Below are 16019 nucleotides of genomic sequence, written 5' to 3'. Positions count from 1 at the left end.
TCAAGGTTTCCTTAAAACTTCCAGAATCATTTGGGTTATGCCACCAGACTTCCTTTCAAACAGGCTCTTTATTTTCCATCATCAGTTTTCCCAAGCTTATGTTTATCCCCCCAAACGGTACAAGATGTATTTCAAAGCAGTTTATATTGGGGAAATATAAATATCCAGTTACATTTTTAAAATGAACGAAGTCGCAGTCAGGGTTCGAAACTCCGTGCAAACCTTAGCGTTAGCCACAGGGAGTTCGGCAGAGGCATCGCCTGCGGTACGTGCACATCACACATTACGCAACTCCCGGGGGGAGGCTTACGCTGACGACTGTGACTGCCCTGGTGTGCAGTTCCGGGCGCGGGAGTTCCAAGGACAGGCTACCTCTGCCAGTTTCACAATGACACATTTAATCAGCGAGAATTGTAAATTACTCAGTGTTCGTTCTCAGCTTGGCCAAAAGCCTGCTGTACTCCTTATGTTTACCGGCCTTTAAGCAAACAACAAGCAGATCCTAGCAAAGCACTGGAGGCAAGAGAACGCATAGGTGGAACCTGGGCCAGGAGACAGAGTCCCATGCCAGATCTTCTAAAAGGAAAAATGACTATCGGAACAAAACGTTTCAGGTGAAACTTTACTTAACTAGGATTTCTAGTTTCATCCTTTCACGAAGTGGTCAGGATTCATCTCCCTCAAAGTAGCCTATAAAGTAAGTTTCCCATAATGAAAAACTTGGCAGTGGTCTTGACTGAGTGGGCAAAGGAAGCTTTGTTAAGAAGGAAATACAGAATAGCCATTATTAAGGAAAAGAATGTAAGCTTTTGAGGCCATTTGCTAAAAAAGCAACATATTCACTTCTTAAACAAAAGATTTTACTTTACGGTCCTATGTGTCTTCCTTTAGAAAATAACTACGGTCACTCTGGGAAGTATTCTTAACATAAGAAGAAATGCAGGTTGTTTCATAATACAATTTCTCTAAAAATGTTTATGCAATATTATGCTCTCATTGAGTTAATATTTTTATAAAACCTCTTTTGTCGGAGTCCTAAATACTTGGCGTCTCTTGTTACAGTTCTTAACAATTACAGAATCTTATAGTTAGAAGGTTATGTAACTGGGCAGATTGAGGCCTGGGAGACTCACGACTATAGACAGGGGTCCTAACACGCACTCATACCAAACATGGTCTTATGCATAGTCCCATCAGAACATTCACAAAGACAGGAAAATGACCGGTCTACAAAAATAAAGTCAGAACTTCTAGTTTCTGTGGCCTTGTAGAGAATATAACCTGAAAGGATTCTTGTCAAAATTACCCAGATATGCAGGCTACAATACAGTACACAATTTTTAACAGGCATAGCTAAGTGTGTAGGAAAGAGGGGAAGCCGCAGGGGTCCTGAAATGTCCAGGAACTGAAAACCTTTGTGCATGGGAAGTAATGCTATCATGAGCCTAAGAGAAAGGATCAAGGGGAGCAGTGGTTGATCTTGGGAAGCTAGGAGCTTGAACGCTAAGGCCAGTGTGGAGGGGCGCCTGGGTGGCTCAGTCGCTTAGGCGTCCGACCTCGGTTCATGAGTTTGAGCCCCACGTTGGGCTCTGTGCTGACAGCTCAGATCCTGGAGCCCGCTTCAGATCCTGGGTCTCCTTTTCTCTCTGCCCCTTTTCCCTGCTCGCACTCTTTCTCTCTCTCTCAAAAATAAATAAACATTAAAAAAATTAATTACAACCATTCTGTTTATCACTCTCAGTACAGTATTCAATCAATGACATGAGCTATTCAACACTCTTATAAAATAGGCTTTGCAACAGATGATTTTGCTCAACCGTAGGCCGATGCCAATGTTCTGAGCACATTTAAGGTGGGCTAGGCTAAGCTTGGATGTTCAGTAGGTTCCATGTATCAAATGCACGTTTGACTTATGATATTTTCAACTGACGGCAGGTTTATTGAGATGTACCTGCATCGTGGGGCGCCTGGATGGCGCAGTCGGTTAAGCGTCCGACTTCAGCCAGGTCACGATCTCGCGCTCCGTGAGTTCGAGCCCCGCGTCGGGCTCTGGGCTGACGGCTCAGAGCCTGGAGCCGGTTTCCGATTCTGTGTCTCCCTCTCTCTCTGCCCCTCCCCCGTTCATGCTCTGTCTCTCTCTGTCCCAAAAATAAATTAACGTTGAGATGTACCTGCATCGTAAGTCAAGGAAGATCCATATATGAAAGTTTTAATTTCTTACACTGTTAGCATCTGTTTTGAGACTGGATGGATAGGTGTCTGTGATGATATTTTTTATTCTTTTTTCTGGGTGAAATGCTTCACAATTATTTTTTTAGTTTAAAGGGAAAAAACCCTAAAGCTACATAAACCACAAATAAATCAAAGGAAACATACGTTACCAGTTAAAGGGAAACATACGTCCATTCTTGGGAGAACCAAGGAAGTTGGTATCCTGACCTGATGATGAGGAGTTTGGAGATCTACCTAGACGTTGACAGGTTTTTCTCCTTAATCAGTGTTCACTTTATAAGATTGGGGGCACTGTTTATTTATTTATGTTAATATTTATTTATTTAGGGGAGGAGAATGCAAGCAGGGGAGAGGCAGAGAGAGGGGAACAGAGGATCCAAAGCGGGCTCCGCGCTGACAGGGTGACAGCAGCAAGCCTGAGGTGGGGCTCGAACTCAACGAACCACGAGATCGTGACCTGAGCCAAAGCCGGACACTCAATCGACTGCGCCACCCAGGTGCTCCCGGACGTGCTGTTTAAATGATGGAAGAATGCTTGAAAAATCAGAAAAAAAGGCTCTACAGGAGGTTCAGCCTTGCTAGCTATCCTGGAACATGACACATCAGGAGTAAGAAGGAGCCTTTGAGAAGATCACCACGGGAAGAGCTCAGAGTGTTGTTGTTCTGGCTGTCCTTCAGTTTGTGTTTTCTCAGAGTCCTCACCCAGTAGTTCCACTATGCAACACTATTTTACCAAAGTACACACGCATGCACGCGAGCGCACGCGCGCGCGCGCGCACTCACACACACACACACACACACACACCCTACCCGTGCTTAAATGGAGTACATGACTCCATTTTTAGACTAATAAAACAAGGACTAAATTAGGATTCTAAAATTCGTATCAAACTGTAATTTCTCATTATGCCAAATTAATCTTCTAAAGAGATTTCTAGGAAGCACTTTGCAGACCAGATGAGAGTTTCAAAGTAAATTTCATAATGTTCCAAAAAGCAGCAGGATCTACTAAAGACAATACTCCAGAATCCCTGTTATAAAATCTGTCTTTTATTTGAGGTGTAACATATCTAGAGGTATATAAGAAGCCAAATGAAAAAAAATGAGATTATCCACAGAAGGGCCTAAGATGTCAACAGGTGGAAAATAACTAGTCAGTTTTGTAAGAATTAGAAATGCTGGTTCTTTCAATTATATTTCTGGTGAGTTCCTGCCACACCTTATTCCTATTCTTCCTGCAGCTTCTCTCCCTGCACACTTCTCTATCCCTGCACACTATTCCTGCACACTTCTCTCCCATCTTCTTACCTATTTAATTTCTATTACCTAAGACATTGTTCTGCCATAGGCAATGTTTGGATTTTCCTCATGTGATTACCTCCTACTAATCATTACATTCCAAACAATGTATAAACCACCAGGCAAAGTAAATTAGATTGTCCTCATGTAAAAAATACTTTTAACGTTCATTTATTTATTTTTGAGAGAGAGAGAGCACAAGCAGGGAGGGACAGAGAGAGAGAGAGCGAGACACAGAATCTGAAGAAAGCTCCAGGCTCCAAGCTGCCAGCTCAGAGCCCGATGCAGGGCTCGAACCCACGAGCCATGAGATCGTGACCTGAGCCGAAGTCGGATGCTTAACCAACTGAGCCACCTGACTGTCCTCATTTTACACGAGGACACTGAAGCTCTGAGAGGTGAAGCCATTTGTCCAAGTCCAGACAGTCAGTAAGTGACAGAGGTAAGTGACAAATCTTTCTGATGCCAAAGCACATAGGCTCTCTACCCCACCTATGCCTTCGTTTGGCAAACATTTATTCAGCACGTAGTATGTACCAAGCGTTATGCTAAATTCTGGCACATAAACTACAAAAAGGGAAATGATCCTTATCATCACATAAGTGACAGCGTTCTCTCCGAACTGTCTCAAGAAGTCCAGATCCACGATGGCTCTGGAGTCACCCGTGCCAGGAAGCAGACATCAGTTACGCTAGCTGGCATTTTTTGTTTGTTTGCATTTTAAATCGCCGAGGCTTTCAACATTAAGTTCCGGCAAAGACCGTGAAACAATTCAGGCAAGGTTTCAGTCCAGGGCTACTTCCTCTCTTCCACAGACCTCACACGATGCACATGGCCCTGTCTTGACAATCTCCCCCTAACTTTTATTTGTAGCCGTGACAGATTTCACCAGATTCCATTCTGTATTCTAAAGAGGCAGGGACTATGCGTTCTTCCTCACGCTGTTCTCTGTCTTGATTGTTGGATCCGGGACACATCCCCACAGGGCAGGATGCCCAGTTAATGAGGGTCAGCCCAAGGACCCTATCACCGCTAGTCTTTTCTCCTATGTCTAGGGCCTCCAGAAACCACAGAAATGCTGAATGCCTGAGCCCCTTGGTTATTTTCCTGTTAAATAATTGGTGTGGCTATCGTGCTGAAATTCCCTTTCTGAAAAGCTAAGGAAACATCAAAAGAGATCCCCAATATACACAAATACTTTCACCATAGTATTGTTAGAGAGAAACAAATGTCCAAGAGTAGGACACCTGGAATAGTCGACGCACCTGGAATAGTATCATCACACACATCAGAGCTTCAGTGTCCTCATGTAAAATGAGGACAGTCAGGTGGCTCAGTTGGTTAAGCATCTGACTTTGGCTCAGGTCATGATCTCATGGCTCGTGGGTTCGGGCTCTGAGCTGACAGCTTGGAGCCTGGAGCTTTCACACATAATTATGGTTATGAGGACAAGGTATTAACATAAATATGAATACAATATATATTAAGATAAAAATTATGTATATATAGGACTTAAAATTTTTTTAATAAAAAAATGAAGAAAATGAAAGAAAACATTTACAGATAACACAAGTTTTTGTGTTCAGGATTTTAGATGATTCGTTTTTCTTTTCTCTACTTGTACAAACAATATAGTAAAAGTAAGGTTTGTAGCTATTCTTTTAGCATAGATAATTTTGACACATTCTTATTAGGAGCCATATAACTTCAAATACAGACTGATTGTAATGGGCTCAACAAATCTAAGATTGAAATCTGTGTGCGTGGTATGATCTTGTTATTTGAACTCTCTGTGTCTCAATGTCTCATTTACAGAACAGGGAAAATAAAGATATGTCCATCATGGAGTTGTTAGGAGGATTAGATGAGCAAATGCCTCAAAAAAAGTGCAACACTATGCCTGGCACATGGAAGGAACTTTGGAAGAGTTAGCTATGACCCTGGCATACACATGTCAATATTCCATTTACAGACCAGGATAGAATCATTCAGTCATTTGTCCACTTACTCATTTTACACACACTTTTTGGATGAACCATGGGAATCTACCCCCAAAACCAAGAGCATACTTTACATACTGTATGTTAGCCAATTTGACAATAAATTATATTTTAAAAAAGCCCACACATTTATTGAGTCATGCCTAGGTGTCAGGCAGTATTGTAGGTATTTTTAATTAAAAAAGAAACAGCTTTTATCCTCAAGGAGTTCACTCTCCAATGGGGGAGACAGATAAGTGACTAGAGCATCATAACCAAGGTTGGCAGAAGGCTCTAAGGAGTACTTACAAAGGGATACAACTCAGCATGAATGTGAAGGGCTTTCCAGAAGGGTTTCCAGCTTTCCAGAAGGGCTCAATGCTTATCAGGTTCTGAAGGAGGCTGAAAATTTTAGGACAATTGGGGCACTGATGGAGCAGGGAGGGACAAAGTCAATTTTAGCCAGTGGGGACAGCACGGAGGAGAGGGAAGGTGCATGGATGGTGGCATAGGAGGTGCAAATGGTGAAGAAATGGTGCACAGGTTTCAGTTCCTGGTTGGAGTTCAGTATACCTGGAGTGCAGGAGTGAGTTTGGGAAGCCAGCCGTTACCTCGACAGGCACCTGCCTCAATTACATCGGGACTCCATGAGGCAATCTTACCATCTGAGCCAGGTCTTTCAAAGATAAGGCTTTACAAGACAAAACTATTATCTGTGTCTGTACATGTCCATGTGTCATCTCTGAGAAATGCAGCCCTACAATGGTCTTGAATAAAGTCTCTGAATAACACAGTCTCACGTGTTAAAATAGACAAAGACACACCCACCGGACAACTGTGTCTTTCCCACTATCTGGACTTTGCTAAACAAAAATACATCTCGACGTGTGTAACAATGAATTATAACACGAAGCCCATCAGTGTTTCATCATTGCCGGTAGAAAAACATGTGATTCTTACTTTTTCTGTGGGAGGTAACATTTTGCTGACAAATCTGGCTACTTCACTAGGTAAGAGACAAGATACAGCAATGCACCACAGCAAAAGGATGAGGAGAAGAAAAGAATTAGATGCTGCTACTTAATATTTTTATGCCTTTTGTTCTTCTTGAAAATAATTCAAAACATACAGTACGATTGGGGCACTTGGGTGGCTCAGTTGATTAACCATCTGACTTCGGCTCGGGTCATGATCTCGTGGTTTGTGGGTCAAGCCCTGAGTCGTCAGGCTCTGTGCTGATGGGGTGGGACCTGCTTGGGATTCTCTCACTCCTTCTCTCTCTGCCCCTTGCCCGCTTGTGCCCTTTCTCTCAAAATAAATAAACAAATTAAAAAAAAAACATACAACATGATTAATCAAATTCAGGACTCTGGAAAATTCCATTTCTTGCTGGTGTGGGAAGGTGGGGTGTGACTTGTAGGAAAGAGCACGGGGGCACAGTTGTACTAGTCGCTTTCCTCACTTCCCCGGCTTGATGCGGGCATTTCCCCAACTTCTCAACTTTCATCTTTTACAAGCCAAAAGATTTTTCTCCTATCAGAATGGAATATCTGGATATATAATTATCATCTTCTAAAGTCTGATGCATAGATCGTAACTAAACTTGATTTGTTTAGTTGTATCAAGGGGTATCAAGGGGTAAACACATCATCCTGATTTTTCTAAAATATCTCAAGAATAGGTTCTAAAATTGTTCTTCATCATCCATTACAAGCCACTATATTATGATTTGTAAAGCTAGATATATAGTCCGCATGAAACAGTAGTTGCATGAGAACTTACATTTTCTAGGATTGATAGCAATTTGAATCTTGGCTTATGGAAACACAATTTTATTCAAAGGTCAGTACTTTAAGGGGAAAAGAAGGCAAGGCGAAATCCCTTTTTCTATTTTCCTTTCATAATCTCTAAACATAACATTCAAACTGTCATCATGAATGCACACATATATTTACATAGCTGTTAATCTGTCAAATTAGAATCATCTGGAGAAAAGTCTCACAGGATTTTTTAAAAGCCTCAGAGTTGGTAACAGTAACAAAGCCTTGGTTCAAGAGCCAGGAGACAAATTATTTTTACCACTTAGCTCCAAATTTACAGAATAACCTGGAACCAACCAGTGTGCTAAAAGCGACCTTGCTTCCTGCTTCATTTTTGGAGAACATTCTGGGAATAAGATAATAATTTTAGGAAATTTAGGACAGCTTGTTTGGGAAAGATAAATATGCATGCAAACTCTTCTTTATATAGAACCTGCCTAACGTATATCATCACTGCAGAGTAGGAGTTAAAAACAAACAAACAATCAAACCAACAAACCCAGGGATTTAAAAGATTGGCTTATGCTTTTCCTATTCAGTTAATAGTATCACCATTCACCAAACTGCACAATCTCGTAATACTGGTTACACGTAGGGGGATGAGAAAAAAAAGAAATTCTTATTAGTTGCCTACTATACACTGGGAACTGACATGTGTTATCTCTTTTAAACTTCAGAACCACCCTATTTTATAGATGAGGAAATGAAGTTCAGAATGGCCAAGGAACTTGACAAAAATCACAGACTTCCTGGAATCTACCAGTCTATTTCTTGATTCCACGTCTCCTCCATCATTACATCTCTGGCCCAGGCTTCCAGGAGGCTAATGAGTCTTCGAGCCATAACTCTTTCATAGATCTTGTATGTACGTCTCTGTCTTAGCTCGGGCTCTTTCCATTTCTCACCTAGCCTAGCACCCAGGTTGCTAATGGTTTCTCCGGTTCTGAAGTTTATTTTCTTTGACACAAGGATATGTAATCTCAAGAGCTATTTTTTCTAAACCACAAACATTGATGTCATTCTTGTTCTGTGTCTGGATTATGAGTTACCTATGAGCAAGGGTGATGTCAGCAAGGTGACAGACTAGGAAGCTCCAGGCCCCTGTTCTCCCACCGAAATACCAAATGAACAACAATATAGGGCCCCAAGTAGCTTTGTGGGAACTCTAGAAACTAGTCAAGAAGCTGTCAACCAAGTGAATGTCTGGCCAAGAAAAGGTCACACTCAAAACTATAGGAGATTTCGTGGCATTTTTGCCTGCCCTTACCCTCTCCCCAGTGCAGCATGACGTGGTCAGGAGGATGCCACCCAATTCCTGGTCCCTTGCCCAGGACAGGAGGAAAGAGTGGAATTTGCTTGCAACATTCTGGCTTGTCGGAGGGACTGGTTTCCGTCTGGCCTGCTCAGAACACTGATGGGAATGGCGGCATGTTTTGGACATCAGGCTGGAAGCTGCCGAGGCAGGGGTGATGCAGTGACCTGTGAGGGCTTCAAGGGACGGCAGATCCCTGGACACCTGGGCAAGAGATTTCAGGTAGAGGAGTACAGGAGGATATGTGAAATCCTGAGAATGAGCAGGGGTGAAACTCGAGGGAAAGTTACGAGATTTAAAAGCAGCTGGGTATACAAGCGAGTTGGAGAAGAAAAAGCATATGCACAGGCCCAGGGAAAACATATATTCCGGAAAAAGGCCGAGAGGGCCTTGAATCTTCGTGGCAGGCTAATCAGTGATCTTCCTCTGCACAGAGCCAGTTTACTAGGACTGGCTGAGAAAAAAGTTTTTCAAATGCCTCATTTTCAACAAGAGATCACAAGACACACAACGAAAGAGGTAAACAAGGCCCATTCAAAGGAACAAAATAAATCTCCAGAAACTAACCCTAAAGAAACACAGGCCTTGAGCCTAACAAAGACTTTAAAACATTTTTTTTTTTTTTAAGTATTCTCAATAAGATAAAGGGGAACACAGACAACTAAACAAATTCAGGAAAACAATTCAGGGATAAAATGAGGCCATCAACAAAGAGATCAAAGTTATTAAAAAGAACCAAACTAGGGGCACCTGGGTGGCTCAGTCGGTTGAGCGTCCGACTTCAGTTCATGATCTCAGTTTGTGGGTTCCAGTCCCACGTCGGGCTCTGTGCTGACAGCTCAGAGCCTGGAGCCTGCTTCGATTCTGTGTCTCCCTCTCTCTCTGCCCCTCCCCTGTTTGTGCGTGCTCGCTCTCTCCCTCTCTCTCAAAAATAAATAAACAAACATAAAAGAAAGAAGCGAACTAAAATTATAAAGATGAATAAAACAAGAAATGAATTGAAAAATTCACTAGAGGGGTTCAAGAACAGATTTAAATAGGCAGAAAAAGAGAATCAGAAAACTTTAAGATGAGTCATTTGAAATTGTTGAGTCTGAGGAAGAAAAAGAAACAAGACTGAAGAAAATTAAAAGGACTTTTGAGATAACACCAAACACATCAATATATGCATCGTGAGAGTCCCACAAGGAGAAGAGAGGGAGAAAAGGGCAGGGAATTTATTTGAAGGAAAAACAGTAAAACTGTCCCAACTTTGAGGAGAGCCACAGATACAAGAATCTTAACAAACTCTAAGTAGAATAAACACAAACAGACCCACCCTGAGACACATGATAATCAAACTGTAGAAAGTCAAGGACAAAGAAAGCATCTTAAAAGCAGCCAGAGAAAAGTGACTCGTCATGGCTAGGGATCTTCAATAAAATTCTTGGTGGGTTTCTCAACAGAAATGTTGCAGGTTAGAAAGCAGTAGGACGATATAGTTCAAGTACTAGAAGGAAAAGCTGAGAATACTATATCTGACAAAACTGCGAAAATGAGAGAGAAATGAAGATACCCCCAGATAAATACAAGTCGAAGGAGTTAACAGTAGACCTGGCCTACAAGAAATGCTAATGGGAGTCTTTCAAGTTGAAATAAAAGGACACTCGACAGCAACCTGAAACAACATGAATATACAAGTCGTCTGGCAAAAATCTATATATGGACAAATACAAAAATGTGAATTATTGTAATTTTGGTTTGTAACTCTGCGATTTTTTTCTTTTATGGAGTTAAAGACTAATGAATAAAAAAGTAATCAGGGGAGCCTGGGTGGCTCAGTCAGTGAAGCGTCCGTCTTCAGCTCAGGTCATGATCTCGCAGTTTGTGAGTTCGAGCCCCGCGTCAGGCTCTGTACTGGCAGCTCAGAGCCTGGAACCTGCTTCGGATTCTGTGTCTCCCTCTCTCTCTGCCCCTCCCCTGCTCACACTCTGTCTCTCTCTGTCTCTCAATAATAAATACACATTAAAAAATTTTTTTTAAATAATCATAAATCTATGTTAATGGGTACAAAAAAATAAAGATATAATCTGTGGCATCAATAATGTAAGCTGAGGGGCAGGCAGAGATATAAATAAGTACAGTTTTTGTCTGCAAATGAAGTTGTTACCAGTTTCAAACAGATTGCTATGACTTGAGGATAGTTTAGATAATCCCCATGGAAACCACAAAGAAAATATCTATAAAATATATATGAGAGGAAATGAGGAGGAAATCAAAACAGGCCACTGCAAAAATATCAACTGAACATCAATGAAGGAAATGAGGACAAAAAGCCATAAGACTTACAGCAAAAAAAAAAAAAATAATAACAAAATAACAGGCAATAGTAAGCCCTCCCCTACCAGTAATTGCAATAAATGGATTGAACTTTTCAAACAAAAGATGTAGACTGACATAATGGATTAAAAAAATAAAAAAACAGGATCTGGGGTGTCTGGGTGGCTCAGTTGGTTAAGTGCCCCACTCTTGATTTGGGCTCACATCATGGTCTCATGGTTTATGGGATGGAGCCCCATGTTGGGCTCTGTGCTGACAGTGTAGAACCTGTTTGGGATTCTCTCTCTCTCTCTCTCTCTCTGCCCCTCCCCTGCTCTCTTTCGCTCTCTTTCTCCCTCAAATAAATAAACATTTTTAAAAAAAAACAGGATCCAACTCTGTGCTGTCTACAAGAGACTTTTGAATTGAGGATCTAAGAACACAAATAGATTGAAAGTGAAAAGATGGAAAAAGATAGTCAATTCAAATAGTAACTAAAAGAGAGTAGGGGTGGCATACTAATAGTTGACAAAATAATTTGAAGTCAAAAACTGTTACAATAGACAAAGAAGGACATATATAAAAACCTTAGTTCAGCAAGAAGATAGAATAATAATATATGTACGAAACATCAGAGCTCCTAAAAATATGAAGCAAATATTGATAGAATTGAAGGGAAGAATAGATAGCTCTATAATAATAGTAGAAGACTAATACTTATGAAAAAGTAATAGTCTACTTCCTGATTGGTACTAGGTACTCAAATAGTATTTATACAACGAATGAATGAGTGAATGAAAGAATGAATGAATGATTCCGTGTGTGATTTTTCTATGAATGACAGCCATGGGGGGGGGAGGGGAAAGAATCAATGTGGAAAAATAATCATAACAATAAATATTACAAGATCTACTAATATAGAAATGAAAATTGAATTAGGCAAGGTGATCCTAATCAATGATGGAAAGCTCCAAATTAGTATTCGGGGACTCCATGGAGGAAGTATGCATTTTTGAAGGCATTCAGAAAGATAAATACGATATACTGCACTTAAAAACAGTGTCAATGCTGGGTGTATTCATGCAATAACATGTAATATTAGTAATTTAAACATGAGACTAAAATTGGTATAAATCATTGCAGTGGGAAGCACAAAAGTTATTGTTAGGTGTTGGGGTTTATCTAATTGCGAAGATTCAGTTGAACCAGAGCTCTCTGTGCTCCTGCTAACTGGGGTTCACTTCCCTGAACCATTTGTTTGAACTTCAGAAAAGTAAAAGTGATTACAGGTAGAAATGATCCTGATCTTGACCTGGGCCACAGAATTTTCCAGTTTACCTGAGTCGCCCATGGAAACCTGAGCGTGCACAAACAAAACTTCTGCAGATTGGGAATTCCCAGATAGGAGAGGAAGACAAGGTGAGAAAAACTAAGTGGGTTTGCACAGCATTTTGATGGAGCCTTAACAACTACCCTTTTGGCAGATCAACTCGGGCCTTTGGAAGAAGTGGTTAATGGAAGCAAACAACAGATTAAATCGTTCTGAGGGCTGATCAGGGTTGCTGCAACAACTACAAATAACATTTTGCATGAGCAAAGATGGTGGCTCCAGACATAAGGAAGTGGGGGGCAAACGTCAAGAGAGCAGCTGAAACAGAAAGTTCGAGCGAGCAAAGACAAAGGCTCTCCCGCGGTCAGAAAACTGGAAGCACCAGCCTGAACAGTACCTTTTTATACGGGAAGTTTCCAGTGGAAACTCCTGTAACTGCAATGGACCTTGAAGTCTTTGCCTTCTTTCTCCTTCTTTGGTAAACAGAAAGATAAGATTCCCATTTTACTGATAAAGAAACCAAGAGACAGAGTTCACACAACCACACAATTAGCAGACCTCTGTCATCCAGAACCAGTAGATTTTGTTCTTTCTGGTCACTTTATATGTTGTCGTTCTTTTAAAATCCATGTAATTCAACAGCCAGGCTATTCTACATGTATGTGTTTTGAAATTCACACCTGTTGCCACCACAATGATCCCCCGCTTCTATGTAATTAATATCGGGTAAATTCCTCTTAAAGAAAAGAAAATCAGGTAACAGATCCAGTATTTAAGTAATAGAACATTTTTTGAATTCTCCAGGAAGGTAGACTTACAAGTGAACTAACTTATTTCTTCTGAGTAAACAAGCACAAATATTACATCTGGAAATAGGCAATACACTAGAACTTGGGGGCCAGAAAGAACATTTTTGAACAGCCCAAGAGAATCTCTTTCAGATGAGCAAGCTGTCCTCCTGAGAGGCAAAGCGAGCTGCCCAAAGTCAAGTTAGAGTTACAGTTAGTCACAGAGCCTAGATGATGAAGCCAGGGTCTTAGCACAAACTCAGAAAAAAGTGACTGCTTTGCCTTCAGGAGAAAATACAGCTCACTCTGTAAGTCATCTAGCTCTAAAAATAAAGAGAGTTTTAAAAGCAAGGGGGAAAAAAGAGAGTACTGTTTGATATTCATGGCTAATTATCTATGTCCCAGGCACCGAGAGCACACCCCAACCCTAGAGAAGATGGCAACATCCCAGAGAAACCAGCCTAAAAGTGGCACCACACCTCAAATGATGAATGTGGAAATACATATTTGATTATGGACATGACAGGTCAGGAAGGCTGGACCTGCCAGGAATAGGTGTGGAGGAACAGTTATTAAATATTTATCCAGCACTGCTGAACAATAAGTGTAATTGTGCCAAACATATAAAGTCTTTGCCCTAAGGAGTTTGCTTTCAGTTGTAAAGCTGGTTCTTCCTGAGATATTTGTATGTTGCTTCATCAGGTAAACAATCCGTTCCCTACATCAAGGGACCATCAATTCAGCAAGCTTCCTTAGGAATGAGACTCTATGCCCAATTATTTAATGCAAAAGCTGAATACACTTGTTACTGCGTTAAGGATTTTAGGATATTCACTTTTATCCTCTGATGATCACTTTGGGTTGGGTCTCTTTTCATTCTTTCTACTTAACCCGTCCATACTGTTTGCACAAAATGCCACTACGGTCCCTGCAACTGCAGCATGCATAATGACACCAGCAAAAGTGAAGTGCATGGCAAAGCTCTGAGTCTGCAAATCTACATTAGCCCAAATGAAACAGTCAAGTAATTGTAGTCAATTATGTATGCTGAAGCAAAACAAATTATGAAAGAATAATGATTCCAAACCATTAGGCAACTGGATGGACAGGGGGGAGAGCTGACATCAGCTTCACCCAGGATACAGTAAGTGGGAAAGAGAAATTGGGAAAAAAAAAAAAAAGGAGGCTGCCACGGGGCACCTGGGTGGCTCAGTCGGTTAAGCGTCCGACATCGGCTCAGGTCATGATCTCGCTGTCCGTGAGGTCGAGCCCCATGTCGGGCTCTGTGTTGACAGCTCAGAGCCTGGAGTCTGCTTCTGATTCTGTGTCTCCCCCTCTCTCTCTCTGCCCCTCTCCCTCTTGTGCTCTCTCTCTCTCTCTCTCTCTTAAAAAAAAATTTAAAAAAAGGAGGCTGCCCGTGAAGGAAAAATGTTATTTACCTCGGATAATGCTCAAAGGATATTGTATTATACTTATCACTTAATTAAATCCATGAAGGATTTAAAGTAGCTAGTAATATAAGCAAAGAGATCTTGTGGAACTGGGATATATTAAAGTAAAAGGAAAACAACAGGAACCCAGGTGATAAGAGATTTGGAGACAGGAGAGAGTAGAGGAAACCACTTTCACCAGGGAATGAATGCAAAGAAAGACTACTGCCTCTTAGGAAATAATTTAGCTCTGTGCTTGTTACTGATGGCTGAGACAAACCAGGCAGTTAAGACAGGCAAAGCATTCACTCGTTCATTCATTCGCAGGTTACAGTTTCTACCTTCAAAAGGCTTGGAGCCTGGGCAGAGAGGGTGGTGATAACAACGGACATGTACAGAATTAAATACTATCATAGCACCATGTGCAAAGTCCCAGGGAACAAAAGGTGGGACTCAACTAAATTATCTGGGAGTGGGACTGTAAGGGACAGTTTGAATGATAAAGTGACCTGTGAGCTCAGCCTTGAAATAGAATAGGACAGGGAAAAGCACGGCGGGCAGATGGAGGAAGGCTGTGTGGAGACCCCAGACCTGTGCCAGTGAAAGGCCAGCAGGGCCAGAGAGCAACCCGTGGTCGGTGGGCCTACAGCAGCATGTGGAAGGGACCGAGGCAGGGATGAAGGCTTTCATCTGAGCAGGAGCCAAGCTAGGAGGGCTGCTGAGCCCTCAACACTGTCCTCGAGAGTATAGGCTTGATTCTGAACGCAAAGGGCCCATGAGAGATGCACCATCAAAAATAAAATGCAGAATTCATTGTTTTGTAGAAATCTACCAGTGGATGAGAGAACTACTTCAGAGATGCAGTTCCAGATTCCAGAGGGGTCCTAAAAGAGTAGAGATTCTTGGCAGTGGCTACTGTCTTTATCTTACTTTACAGGGAATATTCACAGAAACACAGGGTGGTTAAATCACTTACCTAGATTCACACACTGCTTGTGGAAGAGGGGAGAGTATGCATAGCCCTGGGTGGGACATAAGCATTTTGCTGAACAGCTACTACGGGCTGAAATCATTGGGTAAAATGTTTCGGGGCAACAACAACAACAGAAAAAAAAAATACACAATTTAGCTCTTCTATTCAAAGAGCTAAGAATAAAGGTAAAAAGATGACAGAAGCATGAAAAAAGATAGTAAACTTATTAGAAAGAATAATATAGATATATGTATTTCTTAACACAATAGGGTTGATATCTTTCTGAGGAGTGTGCACATTTTTGTAAAACACACTACTTAAAATGCCTCATGTAATTTATTAATTCATAGCATGGATAATTTAAATACTTTATAATGACCCTCTGATCGGTTTCTGATTCTTGTATTTAAGTGATCTTTTGAAAGAGACACAGCTATATTGTAAATGGAGTTGAAACAAAGCTACCCTTCTTCAATAATGCCACCTAAATCACAGACTACTCTGGGTGTTAAAATTATAGAATGTGGAACTGTCCTAACCCCAAATGGTCCTCCTTCC

Source organism: Lynx rufus, unplaced genomic scaffold (assembly GCF_022079265.1).
Source record: "Lynx rufus isolate CCGP_SWC_20201006 ecotype Redwood Valley unplaced genomic scaffold, mLynRuf1.p SCAF_1, whole genome shotgun sequence".
NCBI lineage: Eukaryota > Metazoa > Chordata > Mammalia > Carnivora > Felidae > Lynx > Lynx rufus.
This window is presented reverse-complemented; position numbering follows the sequence as displayed.